Source organism: Haematobia irritans, chromosome 2, assembly GCF_050003625.1.
Source record: "Haematobia irritans isolate KBUSLIRL chromosome 2, ASM5000362v1, whole genome shotgun sequence".
Classification (NCBI taxonomy): Eukaryota; Metazoa; Arthropoda; class Insecta; order Diptera; family Muscidae; genus Haematobia; species Haematobia irritans.
The window spans coordinates 220,431,127-220,447,439 of NC_134398.1; the positions used below are offsets into that span (position 1 = coordinate 220,431,127).

The window sequence follows — 16,313 nt, forward strand, 5'->3', positions numbered from 1 at the left end:
ATTTTGAAAAAATTTGCTATAGAAATAAAATTTTGACAAAATTTTTTAAAGAAATAAAATTTTGAAAAAATTTCTATGGAAATACGATTTGGACAAATTTTCTTTAGAAATAAAATCTTGAAAAAATGTTCGTTCTGTAGACATAAAATTTTATAAAATTTTTCTATAGAAATAAAATTTTGAAAAATTTTTCTATAGATATAAAATGTTGACAAAATTTTCTATAGAAATAAAATTTTGACAAAATTTTCTATAGAAATACAATTTTGACAAAATTTTGTATAGAAACAAAATTTTGACAAAATTTTGTATAGAAATACAATTTTGACAAAATTTTGTATAGAAACAAAATTTTGAGAAAAATTTTTATTGACATAAAATTTTAACAAAGTTTTCTATAGAAATAAAATGTTGACAAAATTTTCTATAAAAATAAAATTTTGACAAAATTTTCTATAGAAATAAAATTTTGAAAAATTTTTTATAGAAATAAAATTTTGAAAAAATATTCTAAAGAAATAAAATTTTGAAAAAAATTCTATGAAAATAAAATTTTGACAAAATTTTCTAAAAAAAACAAACTTTTGACAAAATTTTCTAAAGAAATAAAATTTTGGCAAAATTTTTTATAGAAATAAAATTTTGACAAAATTTTCTATAAAAATAAAATCTTGAAAAAAATTTCTATAGAAATAAAATTTTGACAAAATTTTGATAAAAAATTTTTATTGATATAAAATTTTGGCAAAGATTTCTATAGAAATAAAATTTTGACAAAATTTTCTATAGAAATAAAATGTTGAAACAATTTTCTATAGAAATAAAATTTTGACAAAATTTTCTATAGAAATAAAATTTTGTCAAAATTCACTTTAGAAATAAAATTTTAACAAAATTCACTATAGAAATAATATTTTGACAAAATTTTCTATAGAAAAAAATGTTGAAAAAAAAATTCTATGGAAATAAAATTTAAAAAAAAAAATCTACAGAAATAAAATGTCAATAAAAATAAAATTTTGACAAAATTTTCTATAGAAATAAAATTTTGTCAAAATTTTCTATAGAAATAAAATTTTGTCAACATTTTCTATAGAAATAAAATTTTGACAAAATTTTCTATAGAAATAAAATTTTGACAAAATTTTCTATAGAAATAAAATTTTAACAAAATTTTCTATAGAAATAAAATTTTGACAAAAAGTTCTATAGAAATAAAATTTTTAAAAAAAAATCTATAGAAATAAAATTTTGACAAAATTTTCTGAAGAAATAAAATTTTGACAAAATTTTCTAAAGAAATAAAATTTTTACAAAATGTTATATAGAGATAAAATTTTGACAAAATTTTCTATAGAAATAAAATTTTGAAAAATTTTTCTATAGAAATAAAATGTTGACAAAATTTTCTAAAGAAATAAAATTTTGACAAAATTTTCTATACAAATAAAATTTTGACAAAATTTTCTATAGAAATACAATTTTGACAAAATTTTGTATATAAACAAAATTTTGAGAAAAATTTTTATTGACATAAAATTTTAACAAAGTTTTCTATAGAAATAAAATGTTGACAAACTTTTCTATAAAAATAAAATTTTGAAAAAATTTTCTATAGAAATAAAACTTTGAAAAATTTTTTATAGAAATAAAATTTTGACAAAATATTCTACAGAAATAAAATTTTGAAAAAAATTCTATGGAAATAAAATTTTGACAAAATTTTCTAAAAAAAAACAAACTTTTGACAAAATTTTCTAAAGAAATAAAGTTTTGGCAAAATTTTTTATAGAAATAAAATTTTGACAAAATTTTCTATAAAAATAAAATCTTGAAAAAAATTTCTATAGAAATAAAATTTTGACAAAATTTTGATAAAAAATTTTTATTGACATAAAATTTTGGCAAAGATTTCTATAGAAATAAAATTTTGACAAAATTTTCTATAGAAATAAAATTTGGACAAAATTTTCTATAGAAATAAAATTTTGACAAAATTTTCTATAGAAATAAAATTTTTAAAAAAATTTCTATAGAAATAAAATTTTGACAAAATTTTCTGAAGAAATAAAATGTTGACAAAATTTTCTAAAGAAATAAAATTTTTACAAAATGTTATATAGAGATAAAATTTTGACAACATTTTCGATAGAAATAAAATCTTTAAAAAAATATCTATGGAAATAAAATTTTGACAAAATTTTCTAAAGAAATAAAATTTTGACTAAATTTTCTATAGAAATAAAATTTTGGCAAAATTTTCTATAGAAATAAAATTTTGGCAAAATTTTCTATAGAAATAAAATCTTGAAAAAACTTCTATGGAAATAAATTTTTTACAAAATTTCTATAGAAATAAAATTTTGACAAGATTTTCTGTAGAACTAAAATTTTTACCAAATTTTCTATACAAATAAAATTTTTACTAAATTTTCTATACAAATAAGATTTTGACAAAATTTTCTATAGAAATAAAATTTTGACAAAATTTTCTACAGCAATGAAATTTTGTCAAAATTTTCTATAGAAATAAGATTTTATGCGGAACGAGGATAGAGGGTACCGATTTGATAGAAACTGTCGAAATTTGATTTGGAAAGATAACGAGGTCTATTCAAGTCGTCCAACTAATGTTATTCGTAATATATGTAAGTGAAAGAATACTATGTCTATAATAATCCGCACCAAAAAATTTGGTGACAAATAAAAAAACACTGTAAAAAATTTGGGTCCATTTAGAATGCTTCTTTTTCTTTACAAAAATATTTTCCGAATATTCATTGGACGTAAAATCTATAAATTTACAACTTTGTATATACTTTCGGCACCGTCATTACCAATATAGGTCGTTTAACATAATATTCGAAAGGTAGATAAATGATATCCATCCGTTTGATAGAAAGTGCCGAAATTTGGTAAGAATAGAGAGCGATACCAGTGATTTTATTTTTTCTCGCGTGACATAGCATTGCGGCGCCGTTATTACCAATATAGGTAATTCAAACAATATTATTCGTAATATATGTAAGAAGAATATGTCTGCAGAACTCTGCACCAAAAATTGAGGTAATGCGTAGAAAAACACTCCCCATCTCAAAAAAAAGCAAAATTTGGGTCATTTTAGAATGCTTTGCCTTATTGGCATTAACATTCTCTAAATATTCATTAGGCGTAAAATCTATAAATTTTCTACATTTTATGTTTTTTTAGCAAATCAAAAGTTAACTAATATCTGTCACATACAGCATTTAATTATCCATTGAGTGTGCGTTTATTTCACTCAACAGCCAATGGGATGGGAGGAGGGGAACGTTAATTTATTGCTCACAAACGGAGTATTCAGTTAAGACAGTTTTCCACCACACATCGAAGTAATACACCTGTGAACCTTGCTTTTTTAACAAAATGTGCAACAAATTGTTTACTGCTACTACTGCACTGCGGTGAGTAAATTGAATTGTGGTAGTTGGAAAAATGAATGGATGATGATTGCATACAAAAAAAAATTGAACCGCTTCAAGCTACAAAAAAGGTTACGCATGCGCAACACTCAATTTGCAGCCAAATACAATCTAAATCAACGCAGAAAATAACATAACAGCAACAAAAACAAACCAAAATTAATACAAAGCAATGCTGTAAGCCATCATTTTAACCAAGTTTGTTAACTTCGATTCTCTATACATTAAGACATGGTAAATTGCAAGAAATATTTCGGTATGATTAAAGTGATACAAGTGAACACGAGGTTGAGTTCGGTTAGGCCGTATATTGCTGTAGAAAAATCTCTAATAATTCATTAAACAGAAAATGTTTTTCGGCAGAATTTTAGGCTATTATTTACTTTCTTTAATTATTCCGAAAAAAAAAACTGCCACACTTATTCTATAAATGAATCTTTATTATTCAAATAGAGATCCATAAAAAGAGCTAATAAAAACGCCAAAAATTGGCCTGTCGTTTAAATTCCATTTCAATCGATTGACCACTGATGCAATTTGATAAAGAAATTTGCCGCTATTTTCTTTCCAAGATTGCCATACAATAACAAAAAAATAAATGTAGCAAATCAGCATTTAAAAAATTGTTATTGTTACATGGTTTATTTTTAACAGACATTGGCTTCTTTCTCAGCCCCAGGGGAAAATTGCACTTCGTTGTTTTACTTTCTTAACCAAGAGAGAACAGCAAATGAAAATCTATTCAAAAAAATGCATTAAACAATGAAAAAAAGCCCCATCGAATATTGCAGAGAAAGTTGATGGTTTGTTTTAGTTTTTTTCCAGGGAGGCCATTTCTTGGTTTTTAAATGGTGATTTATATGCAAAAAAATGGAAAAAGAGAGCATGCATGAAAGTTTGGGAGGTGCTGCAAAAAAGAGCATTAACTTTGTATAAAATTTGTTTTACCGGATTTTTCTAAGCTTTTCAGGTTCGTTGTTTTCTTCATTGGATTTTGAGAAATTGTTGTGTACTAAATTATTTTACATGCGCTTCATCACCATCAAAGATAGCAAATGCTGTGAAAATTGAAAGATTGCAACAGTGGATTGAGAGCTTTATTGAATTATTAAAAAAAAAATAAATAAATAATAAAAAAAATATTAAATTTAAATTAATATAATTAGAACATAATTTAGACCTAATTTAAATTAAATAACAAAAATGAAGAAATTAAAAAAAGAGTTAAATTGAATTGAATTTAATGTAATGTAATGTAATTGAATTGAATTGAATTAAATTTACTTTAATTTAATTTAATTTAATTTAATTTAATTTAAATTATTGTAATTTAATTTAATTCAATTCAATTCAATTCAATTCAATTCAATTCAATTCAATTCAATTCAATTCAATTCAATTCAATTCAATTCAATTCAATTCAATTCAATTCAATTCAATTCAATTCAATTCAATTCAATTCAATTCAATTCAATTCAATTCAATTCAATTCAATTCAATTCAATTCAATTCAATTCAATTCAATTCAATTCAATTCAATTCAATTCAATTCAATTCAATTCAATTCAATTCAATTCAATTCAATTCAATTCAATTCAATTCAATTCAATTCAATTCAATTCAATTCAATTCAATTCAATTCAATTCAATTCAATTCAATTCAATTCAATTCAATTCAATTCAATTCAATTCAATTCAATTCAATTCAATTCAATTCAATTCAATTCAATTCAATTCAATTCAATTCAATTCAATTCAATTCAATTCAATTCAATTCAATTCAATTCAATTCAATTCAATTCAATTCAATTCAATTCAATTCAATTCAATTCAATTCAATTCAATTCAATTCAATTCAATTCAATTCAATTCAATTCAATTCAATTCAATTCAATTCAATTCAATTCAATTCAATTCAATTCAATTCAATTCAATTCAATTCAATTCAATTCAATTCAATTCAATTCAATTCAATTCAATTCAATTCAATTCAATTCAATTCAATTCAATTCAATTCAATTCAATTCAATTCAATTCAATTCAATTCAATTCAATTCAATTCAATTTAATTTAATTTAATTTAATTTAATTTAATTTAATTTAATTTAATTTAATTTAATTTAATTTAATTTAATTTAATTTAATTTAATTTAATTTAATTTAATTTAATTTAATTTAATTTAATTTAATTTAATTTAATTTAATTTAATTTAATTTAATTTAATTTAATTTAATTTAATTTAATTTAATTTAATTTAATTTAATTTAATTTAATTTAATTTAATTTAATTTAATTTAATTTAATTTAATTTAATTTAATTTAATTTAATTTAATTTAATTTAATTTAATTTAATTTAATTTAATTTAATTTAATTTAATTTAATTTAATTTAATTTAATTTAATTTAATTTAATTTAATTTAATTTAATTTAATTTAATTTAATTTAATTTAATTTAATTTAATTTAATTTAATTTAATTTAATTTAATTTAATTTAATTTAATTTAATTTAATTTAATTTAATTTAATTTAATTTAATTTAATTTAATTTAATTTAATTTAATTTAATTTAATTTAATTTAATTTAATTTAATTTAATTTAATTTAATTTAATTTAATTTAATTTAATTTAATTTAATTTAATTTAATTTAATTTAATTTAATTTAATTTAATTTAATTTAATTTAATTTAATTTAATTTAATTTAATTTAATTTAATTTAATTTAATTTAATTTAATTTAATTTAATTTAATTAAATTTAATTTAATTTAATTTAATTTAATTTAATTTAATTTAATTTAATTTAATTTAATTTAATTTAATTTAATTTAATTTAATTTAATTTAATTTAATTTAATTTAATTTAATTTAATTTAATTTAATTTAATTTAATTTAATTTAATTTAATTTAATTTAATTTAATTTAATTTAATTTAATTTAATTTAATTTAATTTAATTTAATTTAATTTAATTTAATTTAATTTAATTTAATTTAATTTAATTTAATTTAATTTAATTTAATTTAATTTAATTTAATTTAATTTAATTTAATTTAATTTAATTTAATTTAATTTAATTTAATTTAATTTAATTTAATTTAATTTAATTTAATTTAATTTAATTTAATTTAATTTAATTTAATTTAATTTAATTTAATTTAATTTAATTTAATTTAATTTAATTTAATTTAATTTAATTTAATTTAATTTAATTTAATTTAATTTAATTTAATTTAATTTAATTTAATTTAATTTAATTTAATTTAATTTAATTTAATTTAATTTAATTTAATTTAATTTAATTTAATTTAATTTAATTTAATTTAATTTAATTTAATTTAATTTAATTTAATTTAATTTAATTTAATTTAATTTAATTTAATTTAATTTAATTTAATTTAATTTAATTTAATTTAATTTAATTTAATTTAATTTAATTTAATTTAATTTAATTTAATTTAATTTAATTTAATTTAATTTAATTTAATTTAATTTAATTTAATTTAATTTAATTTAATTTAATTTAATTTAATTTAATTTAATTTAATTTAATTTAATTTAATTTAATTTAATTTAATTTAATTTAATTTAATTTAATTTAATTTAATTTAATTTAATTTAATTTAATTTAATTTAATTTAATTTAATTTAATTTAATTTAATTTAATTTAATTTAATTTAATTTAATTTAATTTAATTTAATTTAATTTAATTTAATTTAATTTAATTTAATTTAATTTAATTTAATTTAATTTAATTTAATTTAATTTAATTTAATTTAATTTAATTTAATTTAATTTAATTTAATTTAATTTAATTTAATTTAATTTAATTTAATTTAATTTAATTTAATTTAATTTAATTTAATTTAATTTAATTTAATTTAATTTAATTTAATTTAATTTAATTTAATTTAATTTAATTTAATTTAATTTAATTTAATTTAATTTAATTTAATTTAATTTAATTTAATTTAATTTAATTTAATTTAATTTAATTTAATTTAATTTAATTTAATTTAATTTAATTTAATTTAATTTAATTTAATTTAATTTAATTTAATTTAATTTAATTTAATTTAATTTAATTTAATTTAATTTAATTTAATTTAATTTAATTTAATTTAATTTAATTTAATTTAATTTAATTTAATTTAATTTAATTTAATTTAATTTAATTTAATTTAATTTAATTTAATTTAATTTAATTTAATTTAATTTAATTTAATTTAATTTAATTTAATTTAATTTAATTTAATTTAATTTAATTTAATTTAATTTAATTTAATTTAATTTAATTTAATTTAATTTAATTTAATTTAATTTAATTTAATTTAATTTAATTTAATTTAATTTAATTTAATTTAATTTAATTGAATTGAATTGAATTGAATTGAATTGAATTGAATTGAATTGAATTGAATTGAATTGAATTAAATTGAATTGGATTGAATTATTTTTCTGTCTTGAATGCATCCAGGTCTTGCGACTCTGTACAACGGCCCGTGATTGTCTCACGGAAGGTTTCTTTGCCTCCTCCTTTTCCCATCACTAAAAGAATGGAGCCAGCCTTAGTCTTCCGACCGGTTTGAACTGCCACTTCTGCTTCCCTTGGATTCGCCTTATTCCTTAAACTTCTCAAAACGTCCGCATAACTGTGTCCGTTACAGGGATTTCTATGTTAGTGATGGCAACGGGGCGTTCACTTAGCTCTTTTGGCGTTGTTTCCTCTTCGGTTTGTCCCCTTTTGCGCTGGAAAACATTATGTTCAAAGCTATATTTAAAACCATGCGTGCCACCATTTCGTTGGATCTCTTTTTGACCTTCTTTCCGGGGTTTATCTCTGTTGGGCTGGGTGCACTTCGCCTGCTCTTGCGGGTCTGAAGTGTTGTTGTTGTAACAGTTTTTAATATAGTTTCATCCATTTTGTTCTATGCTTGTGTAGTTCAGCTGGTAACCAGATCAAGGAACTCTGCGACAAGGATGGGGTGTGTCCAGAGTGATCTGGTAGTGAGACGGGTAGGCTTAGCTGGGCAAGCAAAAAGGTGACGAGTGTCATGTGGCCCTTGATTATAGATGGGACACACGCTGCTATCAATCACTGATAAGTATGAATTGAGGCGGATGAACTTGCCTGATCTTGGTTGGGCCGAAACTACCATGGTCTGCCGTGGGTGGTCTCTCTCCTCCGGTGCTATGGGCGGCGGTCGGACTTCGAGAACAGTATCCTCATGAATCCTGTTCAGACCTGTCTGGTATGCTGCCTGATCCAGAGGCTCTCTTTTGTAACGCTGGATCTCGGACTCTAGAAAGTAAAGATCAACCATTATACTCCTAGTTGGAGGTTGTCTATCCACAAGATGGTGATTCGGATGACAACTTCGATGGCAACCCAAGAGGTGTTGCTTTGACAACATGTAATTGTGTCGACGCACTGGGATGATCTTGGTCTCCGCATAAAGGTGATCCAGGGGTGTACTGCGGAGACATCCTGTTACGGTTCTAAGTGCAGCGTTCTGACAGGGCTGTATGTTATTCCACTCCGTATCGCTCATTTGAGGTGTCCACACTGGCGCTGCATAGTTTACGACTGACCGGCCAATTGCCTTATATGTAGTTATAAAGGTTTCTTTGTCCGCACCCCAAGTGCTGCCGGCAAGCGACTTGAGAACCGTATTTTTACTGCGGAGCTTATCACAAATGCAGTGGCATGGGCGGACGACTTAAAAAGGCTGTCGAATGTGACCCCGAGAATCTTGGGGTAATTTGTTTCGCCATCGACTCTGACATTCAACTGCCAGCGTACTTCCGCCGTCCATGTAGTGAATAGTGTGGCTGAAGATTTGGTGAGAGATATCCTCAAATTTCTTGCAGTAAAATAACTGGTAAGATCAGCGAGGTAGACATTCAATCGACCGCAAATGTCATCAACAATGGGCCCGGATGCCATGATTGTGCAATCGTCTGCATATGACACAATCTCGACGCCGAGAGGAGGGTGTGGAATCGAGGACAGGTAGAGGTTAAACAGTGCCGGAGATATCACCCCGCCCTGGGGAACTCCCTGTTTAACTCTACGGGGTTTTGACTTCTTGTCCCTGAATTCCACATACGACTGGCGTCCACACATATAATTCAGAACCCATCGCTTCGTTCCTGCCGGTAGGGATGTATTATCGATATCCTCGAACAATGTGGCATGGTTGACCGTATCGAACGCTTTCGATAGGTCAAGCGCCACGAGGACCGTCATATGACACGGCTTGGGCTGATTAAATCCCCTATTGATATGTGTCGAAATGGTAAGGCTGTCGTCGTACTGTGTACCTTACGGAATCCATGTTGATGGTGGACAGCTGGAAAATTCTCCACAAGGCTGGGGAGAAGTAGTGCTTCTAGTGTCTTGGCTACTGGCGAGAGAAGGGATATCGGTCTGTACGATTCACCTTTACTCTAATCTTTGCCTGGCTTCAGTAGGGGAATCACTCTCCTCATCTTCCAGACATCGGGTATAATGAGTGATTCCAAGGACAAATTGAAGAGTCTGGTCAGGTACTCAACTCCCTGTATTCCCAGATGCTTTAGCGTTAGCATTGAAATTCCTTCGGGACCTAGCGCCTTGGATGGTTTCGCGCTGTTAATGGTAACTTCGGCTGCGGTAAATTGTGGTGTGTCGTCGGCTCGGAAACCACGTATGCGACGAGTGGCTCTCCTTTTCGCTATATCACTCTCGGGATGCTCGACAAACTGTCGGTTGAAGTATTTGGCGCATCTCTTCGGATCAGTAACAGTCACGTCGCCAAAGGTGACTGAAATCCCATCATCCCTTGTAGCGGGATCGAGAGGGCTCCCACAATTTACCAGTTCCTGTGCCTAAGTTACAAGTGTTCCACTTGTGCTCGTCGACTATCTTACTAATCTCTAGATTCAGTTCTCTGATTCTAGGATCAGCAGGGTTAGCACGGCTGGGAAGTTGGGCCTCACTTGGGCAATTCGGCCAGCGGGTATGAAGCGAGCGGCTGCTGCGTAGATGATGTCCCGGAACGCCCTCTGGGCAACATGAACATCCGAGGGGGACGGGAGCTCACTGAAGCGGCGATCGGTGTATTCTCTGAAGACTTTCCAGTTGGCTTTCTTTTGATTGATAAACGTCCGGCGTTCAGAGGTTATCAAATCAGAGGGTCGGTTAATGGGATATTTGTCGCAAGATCCTCATGTATCCTCATTTTAAAGACCAAGTCGTGGAACAGTTTAGCAGGACCTACAGCTCTCCAAAGCGTTCCCATGGCCTCTTCGATGTTTCAACTTTTGCACCCGAAAACATTATGTTCGAAGCTTTATTTATCTCAATCAATCAATTATTTTATCAATCAATCTGAATTGAATTTAATTTGACTCTCTAACTTCTTCTGTTGTGAGTGCATCCAGGTTTTGGAACTCTATTGTGCAGTTCGTCTTGATGGTCTGTACAACGGCCTTATTCTTTCGCGTGCCCGGCCTTATCCTTTGAGTCACACGAAAGGTTTCTTTGTCTCCCCCTTTTCGCATCACTAAGAGAATGGAGCCAGCCTTAAGGTAAAAATGGCAGCGCGATTTAGTTTCAGGCTCACTTAGACTATACAATCCAGCCTTACTCTTCTTAACGGTTTGGACTGCCACTTCAGCTTCCTTTGGATTCACCATATCCATAAGTCTTCTAAAAAAGTCCGCATAACTGTGCCGGTGACAACGCTTTATAACGACGGCATCGGGGCGCTCCTTGGCCCCTTTTGTCGTGGTTTCGATTTCCCCCCTTTTGTCCCCGAAAACTTTATGTTCGAAGCTTTATTAACACAAGTAAGTATAAACACTTCGTTCGATCTCTTATTTACTTTTTTCCTGGGTTTGTCTCTACTGGCCTGGATGCACTTTGCTTGTACTTGGGGTCTGAAGTGTTGGGCTATATACAGCGAGATTCTCATGTATCCTTTTCGGTTTTCCTCTCTTTCTGTGCCATCTTCCAGGTTTTTTGGTAGTTACCAATAACATCAAGTAGTTCGTCTATCTGGGAAACTCCGTTTTGAACATCCCTACTAATGGTCGTTTGTCTACTTATTGCCTTTTGTCTACTGACACTTTGCTAGGGCTTCCTCTTCAGATTTTCTCATGTTTTGGCCATCTGAAATTTGAAAAAGTTCCCTCCGATTTGAGGGTATTCTTCGTTTTCCCTATGATTGTTTTGGCGAGCTGTAATTTGAAAAAGTTCCTTCCAATTGGAGATATTCTTCATTTTCCTTGGGTTTGTTCGGAATTTTGCGTTCCCTAGGATAGGTTTTTAATAAAATCCCGCGTTATGTATTTTTACCAGCCTCTCCATCATTAGAATGACCGTGTCGGTGAGACGCATCGTTTTTACCGGCCACCGGATTGTCTTAGAATTGTTTCTAAAGTTGAATACTAGCTCCCTATCTCCAGCTCTCCCGTCTGTTGAATTATTTGTCGGAGTATGTATTCGGTATGGGTTCCAACAGGGAGCCGTTATCTGTGTCCGATAATGTAGTTGCCCTTTGAAGTGACCCCGAGGGCCCATATGCAAGCAGTGAGGTCCTCGCGAGTGTTGACGCAACACCTTATGGGTACTTGTGTTCACAGGGCACTAATGCCTACTCTCCCGTCCGTTGAATTGTTTGTCGGAGTATTCTTTCGGTTCGGGTCCCAACTTGGAGCCGTTATCAGTGTCCGATAATGTAGTTGCCCTTTGAAGTGACCCCGAGGGACCCCATGCAAGAAGTGAGGTCCTCTCGAGTGTTCAAACAACACCTTATGGGTACTTGTGTTCAGAGCCAAGTCGGACACTAATCTGGATGTTGTGTCAACAGAACCGACATTGCCCACTTATTGGTTACGTGACACAGAGCCTTCTCTAAGCCCTTACAGTGATTTAAAGGGACGAGGGCAGTTGTGACATCAGTCTGAAAGCCATTTCTCTGAGATGTCACTCTCAGGTACTCAAGTAACATAATGCCACATCTGTCGGCACATTGCTTCTATTCCGATCCATAGTTCAAATCATAGTCCATAATCGTAATTCCGTGTAATACCATTCTTATATTCTTCGTGGTTGATTAGGAAGTCCACGGGGGCATCACTCTCCTTACTACGCCTAGCTCTAAGCACATTAAGGGGAGTGGGAGGATACCAACGTAGCTGGTGGTATCCAATCGCCATGTCGCATAGACGTCCTCGAATATACTTGCCATTGTTTAGAAAGTCCTCAATCTTCGTCGCCCTTGGTTGGGGGCTGCTTATTTTCACCAGCTGACCTTAGATTTGTCCAGCGATCCACCACCTGCTGTCCCCGATCCACCACCTATTGTCCCCAGCTCGGCCCCATCAAATTTAGAGACTTCTTTTTACTTTGTCAATTTATTGAATTCTCCCAACTTTTATTCTCTCAATGACCTGCTACAATTTTGGTCTACAAACATTTGCGAGTTTGTTTTTAATCACTGTTTATGACAACTGTATTATTTTTATAGGTTTTTTTTTACCCCTTCTCTACCATAGACTGAGTAAGTGACTACCGGATGGATGCAAGTAAATGATGTTACATTCACATTGGCTTCCACTTATGTGTTAAAATGAAAAAAAAAAACGAGCACAATCGCCAACATTCTGATGCATTTTTTATGTCGATTATTTTCTTTTGACGGACTTTTTTATATTCATAGAAAAACTTCCAAAAACTGGTAGTGAATGCAATCAATATACATCCCAAACAAGTGGATGCTCTGAATTCGTGAATGGGTTTTAATATATTGTAACGTGATGTTAAACATGTGTTCCATAGGATTTGGGGGGGGGTCTAGGTTTTATACACGAATAACTTCAAAAATTGATTTTCTTGTTGTCTGGGACATCGTCGTGATTTACCATTTGTTTTCTGGGAATTTTACTCACGAGGCATATTTTGCATAAATATGAGACTATTTCTTTCATAAATATACTTATAGTTTTCTTTTTTTATATAGTATATAAACAATGTTTTTGTTTAATGTATTACTTACCACTTTCTGTTTACAAGTAAGTTGAGACCTGCTCCAGTTGAATGAACTCAGTTTCCTAAAAAGAAAATAGAAAAAAAGAAAAGTTAACATAATTCGTTGGTATATAAAACAAGAAAAAAAGATTAAACACGGAAAGACACAGAGAAATTGATAGAAAGGACTAAATGGGACAATATTGGAAGGGCATCAAGGGTGACATTGATTCAGGTGGCGATTCAGTGTAGACCAGTATACATAGCGAATGCAATTATATGTTAAAATCGAACACAAAATTTCGATTCAGTTGGACCCAAACTACCTAGTCTACCGTGGGTGTTCCCTTTCCTCCGATGCTATAGGCTGTGGTCGAGCTCTGAGAACCTTGTAGCTTCTCATCGCTTAAGTTTTGACAACATGTAATTGTATCTACGCACATAGATGATCTCGGTATCCACATAAAGATGATTTAGGGGTGTACTGCGGAGACGTCCTGTCGCAGTTCTAAAGGCAGCGTTCTGAAAGTTCTGTATGTTATTCCACTACGTGTCACTTGTCTGAGGTGTCCACACGGGCTCTGCAATGTTTACCACTGTTCAGCCAACTGCTTTATATGCTGTAGACAAGGTATCTTTATCCGCACCCCAAATGCTGGCGGTGGGCAACTTGAGGACCTTGTTTCTAACAGGGAACTTATTACAAATTGACAGGAGCAGATGACTTTGGAGGTCTCTTTCCTCCGGAGCTATGGGTAGTGGTCGTGATCCGAGGGCAGGATCAACTATTTAGCTTCTCCCCGCTTCAGATACAAGATCCTCATGAATTCTGTTCAAAGCTGTGTGGTATGCTGCCTGACCAAGAGGCCCTCTTTTGTAACGCTGGTTCTCGTGCTCTTGAAGGTGAAGATCAACCCTGACATTCTTGGTTGGTGATTACCTATCCACAAGATGTTAGTTTGCATGATTACTGCGATAACCCATTCACAGCGCAACATGAAGAGGGGAGGGGAACAGGAGAGCACTGAAACGACGATCTGTATATTCTCTATTACTTCTATAATCTTCATCATCTCCTTTCAAATCCCATATAATTCTCTAATACAATATTTTCTTTGTTCTTGTAGAGGGCAACAATAAAATCCTAAATTTATTACTATGGAAAACTATCAACAAACTTTCTACAATGAATTATGGCCTTAAAACAAATTCAAAAATGCTTTGTTGATTCTTTTTACATATGCTACTGGTCTTGGTTTTGAGAATTCCAAAAGCATAGAAAATATATTTTCTCTCTTCCCTTCTCTCTCTCTCTCTCTCTCTCTCTCTGAATATGTAGCCATAAATTGTTGGCTTACAAATGACTTTTACATACATGGATAGTTAAATTTTATTTTTGTTTTTTGGTTTTGCATTCTCTGTGAATAAATACTGTCAACTTTTTTGCTATGAAAACCAAAAATAATTCTCTTGATTGTATTTCAACTAACAAAATCTCAAAAAAAATCAACAAAAAAATCGAAATATTTATCGAATTTTTTTTTTGTTCAATTATTTTGTTACTAAATTTACAACCATGATCAGATTTCGATACAGATGCTGAAAATTTGCTGTATACGGAACTCAAACAAAAGCATTCAACAACAATAGTGAACAAGTGGAAAGTTGTAAACATTTGGCATTGTAGTTTGATGCTTTCATACTGGTTATACAGTAAATTAACTTTACTCCACATTCTATCGAAAGTGTTCATGAACAATAAAAGGATTTGAATATAGACTTTCGGATAGCTACATTGAGGTGGGTCGAAATAACGGGGAGGCCATTATCTCATAAAAAAAAACCAAAGCTAAACGCAGACTAGTATAAATTCAGGCCAACTTCCTCGCTTTCCATGCCAATTCACCATATAACATATAAATAGTCGCAGGTATCGTAGGGCAGTCATCGTGGCGCATCGAAGGCATTCGTTGCATCAAACATGCCACACTATTCGCGGACATCGAAAATACGTCCAAACCGGCAGAAACCAAAAATTAGGTCCTAAATCATCTGTGCGAGCGCAAGTCGTATGTGGAATTTAGGGATAAGAAGACAAGACCCCATAGAGTGAAACAGAGCGTACCCCAAGGTGGGGTGATATCTCCGGCACTGTTTGTCAAAATTTTATTTTATAGAACATTTTGTTAACATTTTATTTCTATAGAAAATTTTGTCAAAAATTTATCTCTATGCAATATTTTGTCAAAATTTTATTTCTATACAAAATTTTGTCAAAATTTTATTTTTATACAAAATTTTCGCAAAATTTTATTTCTATAAAAAATTTTCTTTTGATTTTTGTGCTTTTTCGATCTTTGTTTTTCAAATGAAAATTCTATGTTTTTTCGAGCTTGAGATCTATATGTTTTTTATTTATATTTTCTTCAATATTTCGCAATTTTCTTGAATTGCTTCTTCAGGAAGTATTGATCTATAATAAATTTATTATAATAAATTACATTAGTAGTATATACTAATTGCTACAATCTTATTCTAACATTTAGTACATTTCTAACATAAATGATAAACATCTCAATATGACACATTCTACTAGGCGAACATAACAAATGGGTAGATACAACTATCCTTCACTTACATCAGTTACAACAACTAAACACAACACATATTTTTGTTAGAGACAGCGAAACATCACTGCTCTCGTCTGTTTTTAATATTGCACTGAGTGTGGATGCTGCTATGCAACCTGCGCGTTGTTCTTTTTCCCATCGCTTCTGCATATCATTTGTCTGTATATGTGAGCGATGTTGTCCGTGTCCGTTTTTTCTCAAAA

At 29.0% G+C, this 16,313-nt stretch overlaps 1 protein-coding gene across 3 annotated transcripts in view; it reads right to left on the minus strand.

The window, feature by feature from the left end:
- haf (leucine-rich repeat and fibronectin type-III domain-containing protein hattifattener) overlaps nucleotides 1-16,313 on the minus strand; it is a 481,095-nt gene that overhangs the window by 324,724 nt on the left and 140,058 nt on the right. For all 3 annotated transcript variants that reach the window (XR_012719793.1, XM_075297480.1, XM_075297482.1), the window contains exon 3: nucleotides 13,509-13,563. The gene's annotated coding sequence lies outside the window, so the exon portion shown is untranslated. The remainder of the gene's footprint in view (nucleotides 1-13,508; nucleotides 13,564-16,313) is intronic.